This window comes from Triticum aestivum, chromosome 7A (genome assembly GCF_018294505.1).
Source record: "Triticum aestivum cultivar Chinese Spring chromosome 7A, IWGSC CS RefSeq v2.1, whole genome shotgun sequence".
Classification (NCBI taxonomy): Eukaryota; Viridiplantae; Streptophyta; class Magnoliopsida; order Poales; family Poaceae; genus Triticum; species Triticum aestivum.
Window position 1 is genome coordinate 521,165,475 of NC_057812.1, and position 17,030 is coordinate 521,182,504.

Genomic DNA, 17,030 nt, shown 5'->3' on the forward strand with positions numbered 1-17,030 from the left:
TTAGGGAGATCAACATGAGTAGCAAAGGATTCACAGAAAGAAGCTACTATCTCAGAGTCAAGTCCATATTTAGTGCTAAATTTACGGAAAACATTGGTATCCATAAAATATTTAACACAATCAAACTTAGGTGTTATACCTGACTCCTTACCTTCGTCGAGATTCCAATCTTCAGAGTTGCATTTAATTCTCTCCAATAAATTCCATTTGTATTCAATAGTCTTCATCATACAGGAACCAGTACAAGAAGTATCGAGCATGGAGTGATTGTTGTTAGAAAGCCAGGCATAAAATTTTCGAATAATCATTTCTCTTGAGAGCTCATGATTGGGGCATGAATATAACATTGACTTAAGCCTCCCCCAATCTTGAGCGATGCTTTCTCCTTCGCGAGGCCAAAAATTATATATATATATATATATATATATATATATATATATAATTATGATCACGATGAACAAGATGCATAGGATAAAACTTCTAATGAAATTCCAATTTCAATCGCTTATAGTCCCATGATCCCATATCATCACACACTACTAGGGAAAACCTTATACACAGAACATTAGCAGTAGCGCGGGCTAAAAACGCAAGTTGGTGCTAATTAGCAGCAGCGCGGTGTTTTAAACCGCACTACAGATGCAGTTATAGCAGTAGCGCGCCCGAGTACAAAAGCGCTACTACTAAAATTCCCACGGCTTAGCCGATAGGCTACACATAGTAGTAGCGATCTACGTAGAACCGCGCTACCGCTACTTGTTTTGTAGCAACGCGTTTACGAACAAAGGCGCTGCTGCTAACGAAAATAAAATTAAATGGAAAGCAAATAAAAAAGAGAAGGAATAGCAGTAGCGCTTGTTAAGAAACGCGCTATAGCTACCGTAGCAGAAGCGCACTTCCTGGAACGCGCTACTGCTACTTTTAACTTAACCGCGCGGTTCGTTCTTCCCCCACGGCCACTTCCCCCAAATCCCTACTCCTCCACTGTCGCCGCCCTGCATCGCCGTCGGCCACCGCGCGCGACCCGTCGCTCTCCGCACACCCTCGACGCTGCCCCCGCCCCGACCGCGACCTCGACGCCGCCCCCGACCCCGACCTCGACGCCCCCCTACATCGCCTCCCTCCGCCGTGCGCCCGCCGCCCCGACCCCGACCCCGTCCCCGACCTCGACACCGCGTGCCCCTCTCCCTAACTCTGCCGGCGCCAGAGGTGAGCACGCCCTCCTCCTCCTCCCTTACCTCTGCCTAGCTAGGGTTCTTAGGGTTAAATTTCAGAGTTCATCTAATTAGTTAGGGTTCATCAAATTAGATGCTAATTATGACAGTAGTTGTTAAATAGAATTAGTTTTAGAGTTCATCGAATTAGTTAGGGTTAAATTTTAGAGTTCATCAAATTAGTTAGGGTTAAATTTTAGAGTTCATCAAATTAGTTAGGGTTCATTAAATTTTAGAGTTCATCAAATTAGTTAGGGTTAAATTTTAGAGTTCATCAAATTAGTTAGGGTTCATTAAATTTTAGAGTTCATCGGTTAGGGTTAAATTTTAGAGTTCATCTAACTAGTTTTTTTACTGATTTTAGTAAGTGTTTAATAGAATTAGTAAGAAAATTAATATAACTAGTTGAACTAGTTTATTTTTAGTAAAAACTAGTTTATTTTTATTCATAGTAAGTGCTTAATTGAACTAGTTGAGTTAATACAACTATTTTATTTTTAGTACGAAAATTAATAGAACTAGTTTACTTTTTTAGTTAAAGCAATTATTCCCGCATCGACGTCGACGATGCCTATCCCGCATCCTCGTCGTCGAGTCGGCAGAGGACACCTGCGTCACCAGATGGGTCATGTCCGGGACTGGGCTCCGCCGGGGTGGTACTGGGAGGCGCTACCTACCGGGGGGCGCAGGTTGGTGAGGAGTCAGCCCGTCGTTGACCCGAACCTTCTTTGGTGGCGGTCGCGTGGGCCAGTGACGGTCCAGAGGCTCGAGGACCCCGCGGAGGTGGTGCGTCACCGTGTCAGTGAGGAGGACGCGCACGTCCGTCGCTACTTGTTTGCGTTGGAGCACAGGTTCTCCAATACCTGGCAGGTTCTCCAGGGATCTCACTGGAGCTATGATCCTGTGATGGTTCCTTCTCTGTGGGTGTCCACCGCCCGCGCCGATACCCGTCGTGCGCTAGGGTTTTAGTTGTATTAGTGATGTTATATGTATGATACTATTCGGGATGTATTAGTGATAATATTCGATGATGTACGGACGCATGAGATGATTTACTTTTGCTTATTGAATGCATGCTAATTTGAATACTTACTTATTTTACGATTTGGTTTTGCTTATTGAATGCTCATGTCAATATGAGTCCTATAAGATATTGTGAAGTGTATATATTGTGTTGCTCAAATAGGATATGTGCTTGCCCAAGTGGCCGGTCATGTTTGCAGGTTACACCTCCGAGTGGCCTATGTTTTGCTGGAGTGTTGATTCATTTCCGTTCCGAAAAATTTTAGGCGCTCGATATGTCCTATTTTAGCAAAGGTCATGCCGGATTTTTCCGTGAATTTTGGCATGACTTGTGCCAGAATATGTAGGAAATATCGAGTGTCCTGGATTTGTGTGTTGAGTATCCTGGTAGTTGTCTTCGATCTATTTTCAATTAATGTTTCAACTATGAACATAGGAAATGTCTGACGACGAAAAGGATTTCGGTATTTGCAAGTACTGCAAAGACGAGCGCGGCCTGTGCGACGGAATCTTCCTAGATGATGATAGGCGCTTCAGCATCAAGCTGGACGAGAACTTCGAAGTGGATACAGTAAGTCACAACGGCAAGTCTTTTTTCGTAATTAAGCATGACATCTCCTTTATTTGCTTCAACTTATAATTTAATTTTTTTACTATTCTACTAGCGTATCCCCTGCCATGCAAGAGTTTTTGTCTTGGATAAGATAGGTTTCAGTCGTACTATGGAGGTAAAGAAAGTTTACTTGAAGACCGAGCATGGTTATATTTTCCACGCAAAATTATACAACGAAGACAACTACACCTATTTTGGATACAAAACTTGGCGAGCACCATGCAAGACTTATGCATTTGAGCCTGATATGGTTATCACCTTTGATATTCGTCCGGAAGATGATATTCAAGGTAATACCGACATCTGGGTCGATGTGCAGATGCCTCCAGTTATACCATTATGTGAGTTTCTTAACCATATTTATGTCTTTGATATTGTTTATTCAAAAATAGTTGACAACTAATTTCTATTGTCAGCTTATTTCCGTTCAAGCAAACATGACCAGCGCTTGGTAGACAGGACCTACTACTGTCCCGGGGCTGAACTAAACTGCGAGGAGCTAAGTCATTATGTTTCATGGCTTCAGGATCTTGATACTGTCAAGACAAATTTTCTTCCTGCACTTAGAAATGTTAGTACTGAAAACGTGCGACCAATAGTGTTTGTACTGAACTACGGTCACATCTATTTAGGAAAGATGGTAAGATTTTTACTATTTGTCCTCAGTTCATCTTTTGCATACATTATTTTTTAAGCTAAACTTCATTGCTAAGTATGTTACTATACGATGTTCTTCAACAGGGACTCCCGATGAATGTTGTGCCTGATTGGATCGAGACTAAAGGTACCATGAATATTGTTAGCTTACGGCCAAGATATCCTACAATGCACTTTAGTGCATTCAGGATTTCTAATAGCGAGGAATGCTTAATAGTGAAAGACTGGAGCAAAATTGTGAATGATCGCAGAGAAGTACTAGGGGCAGCAATCAAAAGCGCAGCCCACGATTAGGAGACAGGTTCATCTGCATGCTCCAACTTGATGAAGGAGGAGTGCTATACATGTTTTATGTTATTTTACCTGAGAGAGAGCAGCAGGAGTGATTAGCTAGCTAGAAATGAGTTTGAAGATGATGATGTGCTACACTATGACTATGATGATTAAATAGCTAGTGTTCGTGGTAATGACTATGATGATTATTATTAGCTAGTGTTGGTGGTGATTAGATAGCTATCGCAGCTAGTGTTGGTGGTGATTAGCTAGCTAGAATGAGTTTGAAGATGATGATGTGCTACACTATGACTATGGTGATTAAATAAATACTGTTGGTGGTAATGACTATGATGATGATTAAATAGCTTGTGCTGGCGGATTAGATTCAAGTGGAGGCAACATGTGGTGCACATCGAAAGTACTACTAGTCCAAACTAGATCAAGTTTGGATTAGTAGTATACTTTTGACATGCACCGCATATTGCCTCCACTTGAACCTAATCCACCTTCATTTGACACACTGTTATGGACATAATGATATAAACCTCATAATTGGTATTGTACCAAAATTTGTATAACATCGTATAAATACACTAAAAATGAAAAAAGAGTACTAGTAGTGATGGATAAGAAACATGCTACAACTAGCTAGATTAGCAGCAGCGCGGGACAGAACAAGCGCTGCCGCTATGTGTCTTAGCATTAGCGCTTGTCGCACGCGCTACTGCTAAGTAATAGCTGTAGCGCCTTATTGGTAGCACGGCTGCCCGCGCTACTAGTGGGATTTAAACCTGCGCTACTACTAGGGTTTTCCCTAGTAGTGACATAGCCTATACCATGTCAATGCATCTCCCTTCAAAGATAAAGGGAAGACCTTCTTCTTGATAACATCATTGGGCATACCTGCAAGCTTAAATAATCCACAAACTTCATCTACATAGATTAAGTGTAAGTTGGGATGCAATGTTCCATCTCCTGCAAAAGGAGTAGCTAGTAGTATCTCTATCATACCCGAAGGAATATCAAAGTTAACATTTTCATTTTCAGTAGGTTGAGTAGGTTGAGGAGGAACTATTTGCTCTACCGGTCGGGGTGAAGATACCCCGAACAAGCCCCTCAAAGGATTACTTTCCATAGTAACAAGTGACAGTAAATTTCAGCACACTATATAAAATTTTCCTTACCAAATTCCACCTACCAAAGGCGCTTCACTCCCCGACAATGGCGTCAGAAAAGAGTCTTGATGACCCACAAGTATAGGGGATCTATCGTAGTCCTTTCGATAAGTAAAAGTGTCGAACCCAACGAGGAGCAGAAGGAAATGATAAGCGGTTTTCAGCAAGGTATTCTCTGCAAGCACTGAAATTATTGGTAACAGATAGTTTTGTAATAAGGTAATTGGTAAGGAGTAGCAAGTAATAAAAGTAAATAAGGTGCATCAAGATGGCCCAGCCCTTTTTGTAGCAAAGGACATGCCTGTACAAACTCTTATATGAAGGAAAGCGCTCCCGAGGACACATGGGAATTATTGTGAAGCTAGTTCTCATCACGATCATATGATTCACATTCGGTACTTTGATAATCTGATATGTGGGTGGACCGGTGCTTGGGTACCGTCCCTACTTGGACAAGCATCCCACTTATGATTAACCCCTATTGCAAGCATCTGCAACTACAACATAAGTATTAAGTTAAACCTAACCATAGCATGAAACATATGGATCCAAATCAGCCCCTTACGAAGCAACACATAAACTAGGGTTTAAGCTTCTTTCACTCTAGCAACCCATCATCTACTTATTACTTCCCAATGCCTCCCTCTAGGCCCAAACAATGGTGAAGTATCATGTAGTCGATGTTCACATGACACCATTAGAGGGATGACAACATACATCTCATCAAAATATCGAACGGATACCAAATTCACATGACTACTAATAGCAAGACTTCTCCCATGTCCTCAGGAACAAACGTAACTACTCACAAAGCATATTCACGTTCATAATCAGAGGGGTATTAATATACATAATGGATCTGAACATATGATATTCCACCAAGTAAACCAACTAGCATCAACTACAAGGAGTAATCAACACTACTAGCAACCCACAGGTACCAATCTGAGGTTTGGATACAAGAGATGAACTAGGGTTTGGGATGAGATGGTTCTGGTGAAGATGTTGATGGAGATTGACCCCCTCCCGATGAGAGGATCGTTTGTGATGACGATGGTGATGATTTCCCCCTCCCGGAGGGAAGTTTCCTCGGCAGAACAGCTTTGCCAGAGCCCTAGATTGGTTCCGCCTCGTGGCGGCGGAGTCTCATCCCAAAAGCTTGCTTATGATTTTTTCCTCGACGAAAGACTCCATATAGAAGAAGATGGTCATCGGAGGGACACCAGGGGGTCCACAAGGCCGGGGGGCGCGCCCAGGGCGGTAGGGCGCGCCCCCACCCTCGTGGCCAGGGTGTGGCCCCCCTCTGGAACTTCTTGCGCTCAGTATTTTTTTTATATTCTGGAAATAGCTTCCGTGAAGTTTCAGGACTTTTGGAGCTGTGTAGAATAGGTCTCTAATATTTGCTCCTTTTCCAGCCCAGAATCCCAGCTGCCGGCATTCTCCCTCTTTATGTAAACCTTGTAAAATAAGAGAGAATAGGCATAAGTATTGTGACATAATGTGTAATAACAGCCCATAATGCAATAAATATCGATATAAAAGCATGATGAAAAATGGACGTATCAGTGGCTTGGTGTGCTAGGAAACACATATGGAATGAAGGTAGCTAATCTCACAAACCAAAGTATACTTCGCACATGCATGACTAACTTGGGATGATTCTAGGGGAAGCAACATTGGCTTTCTCGAGTTCACGGCGGTAACTTGCATCAAATGCACATGAATTAGAGGAAGTCACTTCTCTCATCCGAACATATGCTTCATGAACGGAACATGAAGATAATAATTATAAAAGTTTCCAACACTACTTAGATGTTGGACATGAATCATGGACACGATGAAAATATTGTCAATGGGCTCAACAACAAATCATCGATACTTCCAGGAAGATGGAATTCCACAACTATGTGAACAAGGTGATAGCATTAGTCAGACCCAAAAGATGTAATGATGTATGCTCGAGGATACAACCACGAGTAAGACAACATTACGAACATCGTTGGTTTTGATTTGATTTGACGATAGCCCACACTCAAATCAAAGGATTGATAAGACAATAGCGCCGACAATTGATCTCTTGGATCAATCGATGAAGATATCATCCTACAACACAGATACAAGATATCCCTTAGGGATGAGCATGGTCGGACAAGCTTTTATCTTCCAACTCTCCAAGTTGTTAAGCTTAACCAACTAGCTCAGGGATATCCAACACAGATTCTTGGAGAAGAGGGTGGCTACAAGAAACCAACTTGATCACGAATTCAACATAGCGGTCAGGTGACAACCTGGTGATACCTCTGAGAAGATATTCATAAAATCACGAACCACCGATATGTTACTAAGCTCGAGAACAATCTTGCTTTTCAAGGCAAGACGATATGATCAACAGAGCAAGGGTTTGACAAAATCCTAACTCATTGATCGAAGAGTGCACTAGAAATAAGGACTATGTAGCACGATCAATCTTAGGATGATGATTTAATAACCAGCACAATAAGAATGAGAGTGTTGTCCATTAACTACCAAGCAACAGGGTTGCTAGGAGTATTGATTTCGCGCATAACAGTACACTTCTCGGCATTCCGGTTACAATAACAAGGAAACTGAGGAAAGAATAATGATGGCAAGAAGTATCACCGCGGCAAGAATCCATAAGAGGTGGTGCAATTCTCATGAAATTCTTGACATAAAGATGGTAAGTGTCGGTGTCAAAACCGGCGGATCTCGGGTAGGGGGTCCCGAACTGTGTGTCTAAGGCGGATGGTAACAGGAGGCAGGGGACACGATGTTTTACCCAGGTTCCGACCCTCTTGATGGAGGTAAAACCCTACATCTTGCTTGATTTATTCTTGATGATATGAGTATTACAAGAGTTGATCTACCACGAGATTGGAGAGGCTAAACCCTAGAAGCTAGCCTATGGTATGATTGTATGTTGTCCTACGGACTAAACCCCTCCGGTTTATATAGACACCGGAAGGGGCTATGGTTACACAAGGTCGGTTACAAAGGAAGAGATATACATATCCGTATTGCCTAGCTTGCCTTCCATGCCAAGTAGAGTCCCATTCGGATACGAGACGAAGTCTTCAATCTTGTATCTTCATAGTCCAACAGTTCGGCTAAAGGATATAGTACGGCTGTCCGGAGACCCCCTAATCCAGGACTCCCTCAGTAGCCCCTGAACCAGGCTTCAATGACGATGAGTCTAGCGCGCAGTGTTGTCTTCGGCATTGAAAGGCGGGTTCCTCCTCCGAATATACCACGGAAGAATTTGAATACAAGGATATTGTCCGACCCTGCAAAATAAGTTCCACATACCACCGTAGAGAGAATAATATTTCCACAAATCTAATCTGCTGACACGTTTTGGCAACATGACATTATGCCATGGCCCGGTGATTATTCGAACCATTTCCTTTAACTAGCCCCGCACATAACGCGAGGCAGTTTCTTGACACGTCTTGTCAAAGCAAAGATCATGTCCCCCTTATTACGGGATTCTCATCAATACGGGCGTGGGTAACCCAACCGCGCCATCGATTACGGCGCTTGGGGGATAAGCGAGTTTTACAAGGCTAGTGGGGCACATAGTTTTGGCTGCCCTTATAAAGGGATAAGGTTTAACCTTTTTCTACGCACGCCTTCTTCCTCCTCGCTCATCCATTCTTGCGTACTTGAGCTCCAACGCCCAAGTCCACATCCTTCCCCTCAACCTTCTCCAATCATGTCTGGAGCGGGAGGCAAATGGATGGCTTCCTCCGTTACGAAGGGACACATCAAGAAGCTGCGCGGAGCCAGATACTTAGCCGTGAATATCGTGCATCGGCTGCCCGCTACGGGGCAGATCGTTCCTACCCTTGAACCTCACAAGAGGGTAGTTTTCCTCCACCACTTCCTCCGCGGACTGGGGTTTCCCCTCCATCCATTCGTCCGCGGTCTCATGTTCTACTACGGGCTGGACTTCCATGATCTGGCCCCGAACTTCATCCTCAACATTTCGGCATTCATCGTCGTGTGTGAGGCTTTCCTCCGCATCCGACCCCACTTCGGCATGTGGTTAAAGACCTTCAATATCAAGCCGAAGGTGGTAGGAGGACAACAAGCGGAATGCGGCGGAGCCATGGTGGGCAATATGCCCAATGTTATATGGCTTGAAGGCTCCTTCGTGGAGACCATAAAGGGGTGGCAATCGGCGTGGTTCTACATCACCGAGCCGCGCGACACCAACTGGGTGGTGGCCCCCGAGTTTCGATCCGGAATCCCCACGCGGCTCACCTCCTGGAAAGAGAAGGGCCTATCCTGGGGTTCATCGGTGGAGCTGGACGGACTCCAGAAATGTATTTGGAATATGGCAAGCAAGAAGCTCAAGCTTGTCAACATAGTCCAGGTCATTCTCATCCGCCGGATCCTCCCGTGTCAACAACTGGATTTCAACTTGTGGGAGTTCGACCCGGCCCAGCACCAGACTCTGAGCGAGCTCTTCGACATGACACACAAGGACGTCTGGAGGGTGCTGTTCAAGGGCGCCGAGGTCCCTCCCTCTCTCACCGAGGACCGCGGGCTAAGCGCGAAGCGCCCAGCGCATTTGGTAAGTTCTATACTTCCGGTAGGATATTTTATTTCCCCTACCTTAATCATGTGCAGGGTCTGAGCTCCATGCCTTTGACAGGACTGGGTGGAGATGTCGGGGCAGATTAACTGTCCGGCCCCTCTGCCCGAAGACACTGCGGACGCTCTCCTGACGGAGATGCTGACTTCGGCTCCTTAGAAGGTGCCGGAGAAGACCAAGAAGGCCAAGGGAACCCGAAAGAGTTCCCGACGCCAGGTGTTATCGGACTCATCGTCCATAACTCCGTGACGCACTCCTCCCCCGAAGACGAGGAGGAAGATGAAGATGCTCCCCCTCTAGTCGGGGGAGACAAGAAAAGGAAGGCCGCCCCAACCGGGGGGGCCGAAGGGTCCAAGAAGGGAAGGACTCTCCTTCCGGACTACTCCACCACCGCTGCTGAAGGCGAAGACGAGTGGCTGCTCAGGGCCAAGCCCCTGGCGAAGTCGTAAGTATTCGGATGCCAGAGTAACTCATAGCATACCTTTGTCGCACTGCTTCTCCTAACGCCGAATTATGATTATGCAGACCACCGTTAGCCCGTATCGTCGTATCTTCGTCGAACGGCTCCCTAGGCTCGTCGGATATGGATAGCGATCCACTTCCGACTGCCACCTTCCCTTGCCCTACAGACAACACCGAGATATTGTCTCAAGAGGCACCGGGTCGAGGGGAGACAGTCCCGGAGGCGCCTCAAGGCGACCTTCCAGATTCCGGGAGCAGAGGGAGCAAGGCTCCCGAGGGCTCCGAGTTCGGCCCTTAGCCGAACACCGCGCCGGAACCTCCAGTGGTTCCGGACTCGGGCAGGCGGCCTCCTTCCCAAAGGGGCAAGACGCCTATGCCGGTGACCTCTGCCCATCCAGGGTCACCGGAAGTTCTGCTGGGAGCGCTTCGCAGTGCTTCCATCGACGAAGAACACCGCACTATTATGAATGCGGTGATCCAGAAGGTTCAGTCCGCCAAGAGCGGACTGACTGAAACCTGTGCCAGCCTTCTAACAGGCTTTGAGGTAAGTATTTGAAATATATAAAAATATGACCGCATAGACAGTAGCCCCTGATGATTTGTTCGGTGTTCACAAGGAAAAGCCGAACAGTGGATCAAACAATATCGCAGGAGTCTAATATAAATATGTCTATATGCGTATGCAGGCATCGCTGCTGGCCTCTGCCGCACTGACTGCGGAGGTCGCCGCACTGAAGCAGGACCTCAAAGGGTCCAAGGAAGAGCTCGGCCTTGCCAAGAGGCAGCTCGAGGAGAACAAAGGTAAGTAATACCTAGTCTATGGATATATAAAAAAGAATGCGATTGCGAAATGATAGGATCATCGTAAATTTTCCAAGGGCCACGACCGAGGTGGCGACCCTGAAGCAAGCTCTATCCGAGGCTGAAAACAAAGCGTCTAAGGAGTGCACCGAGTGGGAAAGGCAGGAGGCACGGGTGGGCGAGGTGCATCAAGAGCTCCACGCTCTCATGACGAAGCACGAGGCGTTGGAGCTTGACTTGAAGACGCAAGAGTCCGAGCTTGCCGTGGCCCTCGAGAGCACAAAGAATGCCAAGGTCGAAGCCCAAAAGGCCCTCCAGGAGATTGATGCGATGAAGAAGATAGCGGCGGGTAAGGCATTCTATATGCAAAGCAAGCATGTGAAAGTAAATTACTTGTTACTTACCCGAATCCGGAGCTCTCCAGGAGCATTCGCAGATTTGCCCCGCAGTGTGTCGGATGCCGCACAGTTTTACCAGGCCGAGGAGGGAAGCTCAACGGAGAAGCTGTTCTGGTCTCAGTATACTGGGACCAAACACCCGATGCCTCTGAGCGACCAGCTGAAGCAACTGATCGAGCTGCACAAGGCAGACGATCAGGCCATGAAGGGCTTTATAGTCCGGATGTGGCCTGGCGACGCCCTTCCCAACAGCTACTTCGGCCTAGTAAGGCGGCTTGTGGATGCCTGCCCACAGCTGGAAGTCATCAAGCAGTCTGTCTGCATCAAAGGTGCACACCGGGCCTTCGCCCGTGTGAAGGTGCAATGGGCCAAGATGGACGCCGTGAAGCCGGTGAAGGAAGGGCCGCCGCAGGGCAAGGAGCATCGCCACCCCGAGATGTACTATGAGGGTGTCTTGAAGGGTGCCCGTCTCATAGCGAACGAGTGTACGAAAGATGTAATATTTGAGTAAACTAGCTCGTGTGATCCTGTATTATGAAAACTTGTTCATATGCGCTATGCAATGCTTGTCTGAATTTAAAATATTACCTTCTGTTCGGCTGTTTATCAAATCTGAGAGATGGCTAGTCGTCGGCTTCTGCCCCCACGCCACGAGTGCTGGGGTGTTCGGGATAAACCTGAGCACTCTTGTTCCCATTGTTGGGTCCTTCGAGGGAGGTGCTCAGCACAACGAACAAGGCAATGGGACCATAGTGCGTTATCACTCTCACTTATCCATAGAATTCTATAATTTTAAATTTCAGCGAAGCCCCTAGTATTTGGAAGGCCGAATTCAGGGCGCGATACACGCCTTAAGCTGGACAGGGCCGACTCCTCGCTCTAAGCGGCATAGGTCTTTAGGGACTTGAAACCTCTTGAACAGTGACCAATCTCTCGCCTTATCATGACAGTCAGTTTTAGCTTTCTCTACTGAGGTGCTTAGCCCATCAGAACCGGGGCACAATCGCAGTAGTTCTCCCAATGCTACCTTAGCCGATATAGCATAACGTAAGGTACCAAAACATGGGAGCCGGGCAAACCCAACTATTGACCCAAGACATGATTCGGAGCTGATGCATATAATTCTATAAGTTCGGGGTGCCGCACTATCGGAAGTGTTCGGACTTCTCACGCCGTATTATGGGGTATGCTTAAGCCCCTAGCATATTGGCCGTACCAGAGTGTACGGGTGCTAGATGTCGTGAATGAACATATATATAAAAAGGAAGAATGCAATAATAGTCTTAATGCAATGCATTGTTTATTCAAAAAGGTGCGTTAAAGCAGAATGATACAAGTAGTGCGATAAGCAAAAAGTAGGACTGTTTGACATGGCCCTTCCAAGGGCAAGCTGAGGAATAGTATTAAAGCAAATATTTCACTCGTTATCGTAATTCACCCGGGAGTTCCGTGGTGTGACGTAGCTTTCTACCTCCTTGGTTGTTGCATCATGTGTTCGGCAATCATGCTGCCGGACAGGGTTTACAGAGATTAAAGTCCTGAAAGAGAAAAATAACAAAGTGGGAAGCCCCTAGTGCGGTTTAAGCCGCGACTTGGGGCGTGCCGCAGTCGTGACCCCCTCCCCGTCTGTGCCCATGGTATTTTTAATGCGTAATTATGTACGTGTGGCACAGATTTTGCCGTTTAGCTGGGACCGGGGTGGGGGCCGCATTGCTATGCGAGCTCGGAACGTGCCATGAGGTCCTGTTGCCGATTACTCCGGGCGCACTTGAAGGTGTCCGGGTCCTTAATCGCCGAACTAGTGGATTGCCTTAAGAGGCTGCTTTGTGCTTCTGCTGCGAGGGCCGCAGTGTGCTCCTCCGTGCGGAGAGAGCGCTCTGTGTTTCCATTGACTGTGATGACCCCCTGAGGTCCTGACATTTTGAGCTTGAGATATGCATAATGTGGTACCGCATTGAATCTTGCGAATGCGGTTCGCCCGAGCAGTGCATCGTAGCCACTGCGGAACGGGACTATGTCGAAGATTAACTCTCCGCTTCAAAAGTTATCCGGGGATCCGAAGACCACTTCCAGTGTGACTGAGCCTGTGCAATGGGCCTCTACACCTGGTATGACGCCTTTAAAGGTCATTTTTGTGGGTTTGATCCTTGAGGGGTCGATACCCATTTTGCGCATTGTGTCCTGATAAAGCAGGTTCAGGCTGCTGCCGCCATCCATAAGGACTCGAGTGAGGTGAAATCCGTCAATGATTGGGTCTAAGACCAATACGGCGAATCCGCCATGACGGATACTAGTGTGGTGGTCCCTGCGGTCGAAGGTGATCGGAAAGGAAGACCATGGGTTGAACTTTGGGGCGACTGGCTCCAACGCATATATGTCCCTGAGCGCACGCTTCCGTTCCCTCTTGGGGATGTGGGTTGCGTATATCATGTTCACCGTCCGCACTTGAGGGGGAACCTCTTCTATCCTCTGGTGTTCGGCTGCCGGGGCTCCTCCTCGTCATCGCTATGTGACCCCTTATCTTTATTTTTGGCATTTAACTTGTCGGCCTGCTTGAACACCCAACAATCCCTGTTGGTGTGGTTGGCTGGCTTGTCGGGGGTGCCGTGTATTTGACACGAGCGATCGAGTATACGGTCGAAACTGGACAGGCCCGGAGTGCTTCTTTTGAATGGCTTTTTCTGCTGACCGGTTTAGAGCCTTTGAATCCGGCATTGACTGCCGTATCCTCGGTATTGTCGCTGTTAATGCGGCTCTTACGTTTATTGCGACGTGATCTACCATTGCCATCCTTGGTATCCAAAGTACCATGGTTCTTTGATATGTTATTGCTGCGAGCCAGCCAGCTGTCTTCTCCCACACAAAAGTGGGTCATGAGTGTCGTGAGGGCTGCCATAGATTTCAGCTTTTCCTGGCCAAGGTGCCGGGCGAGCCATTCGTCGCGGATGTTGTGCTTGAAAGCTGCTAGGGCCTCTGCATCCGGACAGTCGACGATTTGATTTTTCTTTGTTAGGAACCGTGTCCAGAATTGCCTGGCCGATTCCTTTGGCTGCTGAATTATGTGGCTCAAGTCATCCGCATCTGGTGGTCGCACGTAAGTGCCCTGAAAGTTGTCGAGGAATGCGGCTTCCAGATCTTCCCAACAGCCAATGGACTCTGCTGGCAAGCTGTTGAGCCAATGCCGAGCTGGTCCTTTGAGTTTGAGTGGGAGGTATTTGATGGCATGTAGGTCATCACCGCGGGCCATGTGGATGTGCAGGAGGAAATCCATGATCCATACCGCAGGATCTATTGTGCCGTCGTATGATTTTATATTTACGGGTTTGGAACCCTCTGGGATTTGATGATCTATTACTTCGTCTGTGGAGCATAAGGGGTGTGCGGCGCCTCTGTACCGGGCTATATCGCGACGCAGCTCGAATGAGTCTTGTCCGCTGTGTTCGGCCCGGCCGGACTTACTTTTACTGTATCTGGCGTGAGGATTATCGTCTCGCATAGTGGCGCGCCCTCGTGATCCGTAGATCGATCTTGCATGTTTTGCTTTGTCCTCAAATACGTCTCGCAGGTCTGGCGTATTTCCCCATGCCTTTTTATTTGAATGACGTCGGGGTTCGGGCTGAGCTTTTGGCTGGAATGTCTCTCTGTCGCGGCCACGAGGTGGCCGATCAGCCGTGTCATATGCCGGGGCTGTAGGTTTCGGTGCTTCCTCCTCCAGTCGGGGTAGCAACCTGCACTTCGGGTAACTCTTGGATGGGCGTTCGAGTTTATATTCCTCAGCCGCCAGGACTTCAGTCCATCTGTCAGCTAGCAAATCTTGATCAGCTTGAAACTGCTGCTGGTTTTTCTTAAGGCTATTTGTCGTGGCTATAAGCCGGCGCTTGAAGCGCTCTTGTTCGACGGGATCCTCTGGCACGACGAATTTGTCATCGTCGAGGCTTGCCTCGTCTCCGGAGGGAGGCATGTAATTATCATCCTCCGCCTCTCCACTGCCGCTCTCTCAGGAGTGCTGGCTCTTCCATCCTCCTGCTCTAAATCTTGCTGGAGGGGATTATTATTGTCTTCGGCACTGTCCGGTGTGCTATTATCTCTGGTGCCGGTATCACCACTTTTGCCTTTGAGGGACTTAGAGCGGCGCCGCTGACGCCGGCGCTTGTGTTGCTTCTTGGAGGGGTCATCCTCCATTGTCTCGTCGCCATTGCCTTCTTTGGGTGTGTCCACCATGTATATATCGTATGATGAGGTGGCTGTCCAGTGCCCTGTGGGCAGTGGTTCCTCTTCGTCTCCCGCATCGTCGTCCATACAGTCGATGTCTTCGGAGTCGAAGTCGAGCATGTCGGTTATGTCATCGAGAGTGGCTACTAAGTGGGTGGTGGGTGGGCGGCGAATTTCTTCGTCATCCGCATTCCAATCCTGCCGGACATAGTTCGGCCAAGATCCTCCTAACAAGGAGAGAGACCTTAATGAGTTCAGTATGTCGCTGAAGGGTGCATGCTGAAAAATATCCGCGGAGGTAAACTCCATGATCGACGCCCAATCGGATTCGATAGGTACGGGCGCAGGCGGTTCGGAGTCCGTGGCCGGAGAAGGATCCGGCAGTTTGGCAACACGGCTCTCGTGAAGGGTAAGGTCGATATTCGGCTCGATCGCCGCAAAGGATATGGCCTCCGCGACGGGGTCTATCCACCCGTCCATGGATGGCGCAACCGGCTCCGAATTGAGGGTCAGAGTGGCTGCTAGTGCGATTTCTTGAACACTCTCCGATGGTAGAGCTAGATCGTACTCATCGTGACCGCGTGGCGCACAAGGCAAGGGCTCGAATCCGTCGAAGATCAAGTCTCCGCGGATATCGGCCGTGTAATTTAAGTTTCCAAACCTGACCTAGTGGCCAGGGGAGTAACTTTCGATCTGCTCCAGATGGCCAAGCGAGTTGGCCTGCAGTGCGAAGCCGCTGAACACAAAGATCTGTCCGAGGAGAAAAGTCTCACCCTGGACTGCATCACTATCGATGATAGTAGGAGCCATCAAGCCTAACGGTGACGACACAGAGGAACTCTCAATGAAAGCATCAATGTCGGTGTCAAAACCGACGGATCTCGGGTAGGGGGTCCCGAACTGTGCGTCTAAGGCGGATGGTAACAAGAGGCAGGGGACATGATGTTTTACCTAGGTTCGGGCCCTCTTGATGGAGGTAAAACCCTACGTCCTGCTTGATTTAATCTTGATGATATGAGTATTACAAGAGTTGATCTACCATGAGATCGGAGAGGCTAAACCCTAGAAGCTAGCCTATGGTATGATTGTATGTTGTCCTACGAACTAAACCCCTCCGGTTTATATAGACACCGGAAGGGGCTAGGGTTACACAAGGTCGGTTACAAAGGAAGAGATATACATATCCGTATTGCCTATCTTGCCTTCCACGCCAAGTAGAGTCCCATCCGGACACGAGACAGAGTCTTCAATCTTGTATCTTCATAGTCCAACAGTCCGGCCAAAGGGTATAGTCCGGCTGTCCGGAGACCCCCTAATCCAGGAATCCCTCAGTAAGACTCCAAGGTAGAACAGAACAAAAGCTGGATTGGCATTTGTTCTGCGGAATACAACTACTTTGACCCAATACTAGAAATGGACGAGGTACTGGAGTTTGTTTGTCCTAGTCATTCTGGAGTAGAATGGCTTGGCGGACCATAAGAGTAAAAGGCATCGATGAACAAGGATGCACAAATACTCCTAACTATGAACTGATACACGAGGGCTGGAATACAACTAAAGAAGGACAACTCAAAGGAACATGTA